Here is an 8,063-nt window from a genome sequence, read left to right as displayed (position 1 = left end):
CCCCCCCCATCTTAAAACTGCTGCTCTAGTGTAGTTTAGATCTGCTGCAGGTTTCTGCCCGTTGGTAAGTAAAAGTAGAAGAACTGTTCTATGGAACCATTTTGGATCATGAAAAAAGCATTACAAACTGGTACATCTGTCTGGCTTTGATGGGCAGATCAGGACTGAAATGGATTTCAAAACTTTAAGACGATTATAAATGGTTAGATGGTTTCGTTTTTTGTTCAGCCTGAGGAAAATCTAAGTTGCATGGATTGTCACAGTGATGGCTGCAGTGATGGATGCATAGTTGCAGGGATGGATGCGTGGTTGCAGTGATGGTTGCAGTAATGGCTACATGTTTGTAGTGATGGTTGCATTGCTGCAGTGATGGATGCGTGTTTGCAGTGAAGGATTTGTGTGGTTGCAGTGATGGTTGCAGTGATGGATGTGTGTTTGCAGTGATGGTTGCAGTGATGGATGTGATGTTGCAGTGAAGGCTGCAGTGATAGATGCGTGGTTGCAGTGATGGTTGCAGTGATGGATGCGTGTTTGCAGTGATGGTTGCATGGTTGCAGTGATGGTTGCAGGGATGGATGTAAGGCTGCAGTGATGGATGTGGTTGCAATGATGATTGCATGGCTGCAGTGATGGAAGGGTGGCTGCAGTGATGGATGCGTGGTTGCAGTGATGGTTGCATTGATGGATGCGTGTTTGCAGTGATGGTTGCATGGTTGCAGTGATGTTGCAGGGATGGATGTGAGGCTGCAGTGATGGACGTGGTTGCAATGATGATTGCATGGCTTCAGTGATGGCTGTGTGGTTGCAGTGATGAATGCGTGGGTGCAGTGATGGATGTAGTGATGGATGCGTGGCTGCAGTGATGGAAGGGTGGCTGCAGTGATGGATGCGTGGTTGCAGTGATGGATGCGTGGCTGCAGTGATGGATGTGAGGTTCCAGTGCTGGCTGCATGGCTGCAGTAATGGGTGCGTGGTTGCAGTGATGGTTGCAGTGATGGCTGCAGTGATGGATGCGTGGTTGCAGTGATGGTTGCAGTGATGGATGCGTGTTTGCAGTGATGGCTGCAGTTATGGATGCGTGGTTGCAGTGATGACTGCATGGCTGCAGTGATGGATGCGTGGTTGCAGTGATGGATGCGTGGTTGCAGTGATGGATGTAGCGATGGATACGTGGTTACAGTGATGGATGCAGTGATGATTGCATGGCTGCAGTGATGAATGCGTGGCTGCACTGATGGTTGCAGTGATGGCTGTGAGGTCGCAGTGATTGCTGCATGGCTGCAGTGATGGATGCTTGGATGCAGTGATGGATGCGTGGCTGCAGTGATGGATGCGTGGTTGCAGTGATGGATGCGTGGTTGCAGTGATGGTTGCAGTGATGGATGCGTGGTTGCAGTGATGGCTGCAGTTATGGATGCGTGGTTGCAGTGATGGATGCGGGGATGCAGTGATGGATGTGTGGATGCAGTGATGGATGCGGGGATGCAGTGATGGATGTGTGGATGCAGTGATGGATGCAGTGATGGTTGCATGGCTGCAGTAATGGGTGCGTGGTTGCAGTGATGGTTGCAGTGATGGCTGCAGTGATGGATGCGTGGTTGCAGTGATGGTTGCAGTGATGGATGCGTGTTTGCAGTGATGGCTGCAGTTATGGATGCGTGGTTGCAGTGATGACTGCATGGCTGCAGTGATGGATGCGTGGTTGCAGTGATGGATGCGTGGTTGCAGTGATGGATGTAGCGATGGATACGTGGTTACAGTGATGGATGCAGTGATGGATGCGTGGCTGCAGTGATGGATGCGTGGATGCAGTGATGGATGCGCGGATGCAGTGATGGATGCGTGGATGCAGTGATGGATGCGTGGCTGCAGTGATGGATGCGTGGATGCAGTGATGGATGCGTGGCTGCAGTGATGGATGTAGTGATGGATGCGTGGTTACAGTGATGGATGCAGTGATGGTTGCATGGCTGCATTGATGAATGCGTTCATCAATGCAAGTTTATTTGTTTACTTATCCGGTTCTTTGTATCTGTTTTTACTTTTATGTATTTTATTCCTTTTACATTTTCTTTCCACTCCAGTGTTTTCCTCACAGTGATTTTCCACATCACCGATTGACCCTTCTTAGTTAATGGGCCGCTGCGGTTGGATCTCCGGGGTTTAGCTCTTTGCTTAGATCTGGGGGGTTCTGTCAAAATGTCATCATTTGTTTACACATTTGAAGGCTCTTTATGTCCATTTGACAAAACAGTACATTCAAGTTCCAACACAAAAACATATTACCTTTGAATGCGTTTCTTCTGCGACGATGCTTTGTGTTTAAAGTGCTAAGCAGCTCTTTGAGTTTTTTTTTTCTGTGTGTATACATGCAGCCGTTTTAAATTCTGCTCAGCCCCTTAAATGATGCTAATCCAGAGACATGCAGTAAGCACTAAGCTAAGTTTAATCAACGGTTAGCAAAGAGGCGTGACTGCTCAGTGTTCACCTCACAGCTAGAAGGTCCTCCTAAAACGTGCGAGTTCCTGACAGACTGCTGCGTATGTCTCTCTTTTTTTTTTTTTTTTTTTTTTTTTTTTTTTTTTTTTTTTTAACTTGTCCTGTCCAACAGCTAGGCAAACAGATGAGAGCTGAGGGCCTCTTGTGTTGGACATATTTTATTCTAACAAGAGGGGTTATTCATCTTCAGACAAACCAAAGGTATGTCTGAATAAACCCCTTTTGTAATTGAGGCCAAACTTTATTAATTTCAATCATGTTTGAAAATCTTTGGTGTTGGACCGGACGGAAAAGGAAAGAGGGGAACAAGAGAGAGGGACGTTAGAGAGAGGGGGGGGTAGGAGGGTGATAATAGGAGGGGAAGGGGGGTAAGACCATGAAGCAGCATAGAGCAGGCAGGTTTACTGGTTGTTTATCGTTACGGTACGGTTCAAATGTAGTACAAAAAGGGCGGGGCCTGTTCACACACACTCAAATATTATCAACACACCTGCTAGCCGCAGAAATGTCCACATGTCAACATGCACACAAAACAGATAGTGTTCACGAACGCATACTTATGCCTTTAAACCAACTAGTGTGAAATCTTTCATTCATTCAATCATGCAAACTATTAGTGCAAAGGTGAGCTAACACCTGTGCTCAGGTGAGTGTTTATGTTCTTCTAAAATGGATGGTGGAATGTGAAAAGAAGGAGGAGGAGCGCCCAGCCACCCCCACACCCATACCCCCGCCGCAGCAGCAGCGGCAGCCGGAATTCCCCCAGCGCCACACGGGAACAGGCAGGGAACAACCGCCCCCCGGGCGACCAAGACCGCCACCCAGGCCAGGGCCAGCAGGACCGCCGCGAGGCCCCCAGAGCCAGAGAGCAGGGAGGCGCAGAGGGAAAGAGAGCGCCGCCCCAGCCCAGCCAGGAAAGCAGCCCCCCGCCGCGCCGGAAGAGCCCAACGCAGGGCCCCACCGGAGAGGGACGCCCACAGCCCCAGACGAGCACCCCACCACCACCCAGGAGTTCCGGGCATCCCCCCGCCCCGACCCCAGGTACGAGCCAGGACCCCCCAAGGGAGACCCGCTCCGCACTCCAGGCAGCCACCCACCCGGCCCAGGTAGGTCCAGGTAGGAGCAAGGCAGGGGCCCGCCGCCCCCGCCCAGGAGGGGGGAACCCCGGGGAAAAAAGGGCGGCCCATAAGGGATGTTATAAATATGGCCCGACCAGGCTCGGCCATGTTGGAAGTTTGGCGGGGCCCAGCGCCCAGGGGCAAGGACCAGGACCCACCCCCCAGGGACACGAACACCCCCGGCTCAGGTGTAATATGAACCCCCCCACCGTGCGGAGAGAGCACCGCCGGGCCCAGGGAGCCGGCACCCAAGGGACACGGCCGCCATCGCCAAGGGGCCCACACCCCCCACCAGGGACGGGGTAGGGGACAGATGGACCCAGGTCCCACCTTCCTTGTAAAATGTGTGTGCGTGTATGGGTGTTTGAGAGGGTGTTTGTGTGCATGTGTGTGTGTTTATGTTTGAATGTATATATTGAAGGGGGAGGGGTGTGTGTACTAAGGGGGGTGCAGTTAAAATTGGCGAGTAGGGCACTAAGGGGACATCTCCTGATTACTCACAGTGATGTCCCCTCACCCTCCACACCAAGGGGCCCTAAATGTCTAAGGTGCGGTTAAAATTGGCGGGTAGGGTGCCAGGAGGACATCTGCTGCTTGCTGGCAGTGATGTCCAAGCACCCCCCCTACCAAGGACCCTACGTGTCTAAGGTGCAAATAAAACCGAAAGAGGGGGGGCCCACTCCATACGGCAACCATAGGAGGGGGGCCACTCCCAAGTAGCCCCCCCCCAAGGCGCATCGCAGGCTAAACCCCCCACCCCCTCACCCTAATATGAGGTTATATAAGGAAGGGGGTAAGTTGGGGACAGCTGGTAGACTGTCCCCCGGTGGTCAAACAGCCGTCCCCCAGCCCACCCCCAGCAAAGGGGCCAGGGCCACCCAGCCCAGGGGCCCACCCCCGGAGGCGCCGACACCCCAGGCCCGGCACCACCCACCCCACACAGAGAGAGAGGAGCCAGAAAGCGTCGCCCCCCCCCGGAGCAAGCCCAGGCCCCCACCCCCAGACGCCGGCCCTAGAAGAGCTCTGGTCAGGCCTCGACGGGACCGAGGAGGCCAACCGGCCGAGGCAACCACTGATTGCCTCAGCGGAGACCCCGACCCGCTAGCCCCCCCGACCCGTACTAATAATGGGCCCCCCCTCCCCCCCAGAACGCCCCCCCACAGGACAGGGCCGACAAGCCCCCCACCCCACCCCACCCCAGACCCCGCAGCCGAAGCGGGTGACACCCAGAGTGACCGGGGGCCCCGAGAGGGTTGCCCCGTCCCGTCCCAGAGCCAGGGAAGGGCCGATCCCAGCCCCAGGTGCAGATGGGCAGCCCATCCGGCGCCGCTGGGCCCCCCCCACCCGAGCAGGGCCCCCCGCCAACCCCCCCCAGCACAGGCAAAGGGACCACCCCCCCAAGCCAAGCCAGACCACCACCCCACCCCCCCACCACGCACCCCCACACCCAAGCCCAGAGGACCACGCAGCGCCCCAGCCCGCCCCACCCAGGCACCGGACCCGACCCCCCGACCAACGGAGCCCCCCACCGCCCCCGCCAGGCACCGGAAGCCCCGACCCCCACCCCAAACCACGGCAGAAGGGCAAGGAGCAGCGACGACCAGGCCCTCCACCCCCTAAGTCATGGAGTCAACCACAGGAGACCAGAGAGACTGAATTCTTTCAAAGTTACTTGAGCTTTGGGCTGACATTTTTTCCAAGCTGATATGATCAAACAGCAGATTTCTGTGTTGACTTATGTTTATATTTTTCTTGTTTTTCCAATTTATTAAAATAGTTTTTTTGGCAATACAAAGGGTTATGAAAATGATAGATGCTAATCCTTCTTCTATATCGATGGCACTCATGTCACCAAGCACACAAAGTGACGGTGAGGCAGTGATTGAAACCTTAAGCCAGACTGATAAATCGGCACATACCTGCTGCCAGAGAGCCCTGACAGGAGTGCAGAACCACAGTGCGTGCATGTAGCTGTCGGGTAGATTATTATCACAGTGCTCGCAAATGTCTGAGTTACTGAGACCCATCTTGAACATCCTCTGTCCAGTGTAGTAAATTCTGTGAAGAGTTTTGAGATGGATTAGCTGCAGATTTGGACTTTTTGTCAGTTTAAAGGTGTTTAGACAAAGTTCTGACCAGAAGCTTTCATCTGTGCTGATGCTCAAATCTGCATCCCATTTTTTTGTTGGAAGGGCAATATTGTTATCTAAATTACATAAAAGTTTGTATATTTTGGAGAGAGTTCTATTCATTGAAAAATTAATCAGAGTGGTAACTACATCTGGTAGCTTTAAATCGTCGTCTTTAATTTTATACTTTTTAGTAATACTTGATTTAAGTTGCTGATATTCCAAGAAGTTATTTATTCCATGTTTGTCTTGAAGTTCCTGGGGGGTTATGAATCTTCTATCAATAATTACGTGCTCTAGTTGTTTTATGCCCCCTGCTTGCCAAGCTGGGAAGTGAATCATTTTTTTGTTAATAAGGATGTCCGGGTTGTTCCAGATGGGTGTCATTTTGCACGGTTGAATTGATGATTTTGATATTTTGAGAAATTCCCACCAGGCTGTTAAGGTGGCATTTATATTAATGCTTTTGAAACAATCCTGTTTTTTAACTGTTTGGCTAATAAATGGTAGCTGTGACAGGTTGATCTTTCCACATAACACCTGTTCCAAGTCTAACCATGAGTTGGTTTCTGGATTATTTTTTAACCATTTTAAGATATATTGTAATCTATTTGCAAGAAAGTATTTGTGGAAATTAGGTAGTTCTAATCCTCCACAGCTTTTTGCAGATTTTAAAGTTTTTAGACTAATTCTTGCAGGTTTGTTGTTCCATAGAAAGCTTGATATGGATGAGTCTAATGTTTTGAACCATTTTAATGGCGGTTGTGTGGGAATCATTGAGAAGAGATAATTAACCTTGGGTAAGATTTTCATTTTAACCGTGGCTACCTTGCCCATAAGGGACAGAGGCAGGTTGGTCCAGCGTGTTAGATCGTCCTGTATGCTTTTCAGTAATGGGGTGTGGTTTAGCTGCACCAGTTCTGATAGTTTGGGGGAAAAGTAGATACCCAGATATTTGATATTTCCTGTTTTAACTGGAATTGTGAGTCTTTGTTCCATATTCCTGTTGAGTGGTAATAAAACAGACTTATTCCAATTAATGGAATAGTCTGATATGGAGGAGAATTCATTTATGATCATTGCTGTTTCATTTACAGAATGTAAATTCCTTAAAAACAGTAATATGTCATCCGCATAAAGACTAATTTTATGATGGCTGTGTTTGGTTTTTATTCCTATAATGCTCTCATTCTGTCTTATTGCTGCAGCTAAAGGCTCAATGAATATAGCAAAAAGAGAAGGAGAGAGTGGGCAGCCCTGTCTGGTTCCTCTTCCAAGAAAAAACCTGTTTGAAGTCTGTTTATTAGTTCTAACTGATGCATTGGGGTTGTGATATAATATTTTGATCCAATTGATGAATGCTTCTCCAAAACCAAACTTATGGAGGGCAGCAATAAGGAACTTCCAATTAACTCTGTCAAAGGCTTTTTCAGCATCCAGCGATAGTACCGTCATTTCCTGTTTTTTAATGGTGGCAAAGTCTATTATATTAACTAGTCTACGGACATTATCATCCGAGTGTCTGCCTTTGATGAATCCAGTCTGGTCGAAGTCAATTATGTGAGGAGTGATTTTTTCTATTCTCTGTGCGTATGTCTCTCTTGACTACCGCGACCTCTGACCTGCCTGAGAAAAGGGTGGAAGCACAATGTCCACAAAGCATGGACATGTTTCAGCTGTTCTCAAAACTCCACCTTTTCAGGTTGGATCCAAACCAAAACAGATGTTATTTCTGCCCCAGATTCCTGTATCTGAAGTTTCATCTTTCCTTTTTTCTCTTCTGTTCTTCTGCAGAGGGTGATCAACTCTGCCCGGAAGATCACCGGCTACCCCCTGCCCAGCCTAGAGGACACTACCGGCTCATCCGGCACGAAACATGTCATCAACGACTCCCACCAGCCCAACCACCACTGGTTCCAACTGCTACCCTCGGGCCGGCGGTACGGACCTCGCAAGGCTGGCACCAACAGACTCGAGACTGTTTCTTACCCAGAGAACTTCAACCTGCTAAACAACATATGTACCTTACAAAAAAAATTAATAAAATAAAATCTGTAACAACTAAAAACCAGTCGTGTGCAATATTTAGCAGTTCAGGAAGTGCAATAATGATTAATACATGCATGTCTGAATATCTGTATATATATCTATAGTTCTCTATTGTTTTCCTCTTTTTATTCTATATATTCCTTTATTTTATATTGTTCAAACAGCTGGAGAGCAGCAGCATTTTTGTGTCACAAGCTGCTTGTGTAACAATGACATTAAAGGATTTCTGACTCTTCAGCGGATTTCAGTTTGACGACTTTAGTCTGAT

At 49.4% G+C, this 8,063-nt stretch overlaps 1 long non-coding RNA gene across 1 annotated transcript; it reads left to right on the top strand.

The window, feature by feature from the left end:
* Position 1: 1 nt before the first annotated feature.
* Positions 2-8,032, top strand: LOC144996277 (uncharacterized). Its single transcript, XR_013659278.1, has 2 exons — positions 2-64; positions 7,541-8,032. It is a non-coding gene; the product is annotated as an uncharacterized LOC144996277 (long non-coding RNA).
* Positions 8,033-8,063: the final 31 nt, after the last annotated feature.

Source organism: Oryzias latipes, chromosome 12, assembly GCF_053564925.1.
Source record: "Oryzias latipes strain Hd-rR chromosome 12, Olatipes_Hd-rR_3.1".
NCBI lineage: Eukaryota > Metazoa > Chordata > Actinopteri > Beloniformes > Adrianichthyidae > Oryzias > Oryzias latipes.
This window is presented reverse-complemented; position numbering and strand designations above follow the sequence as displayed.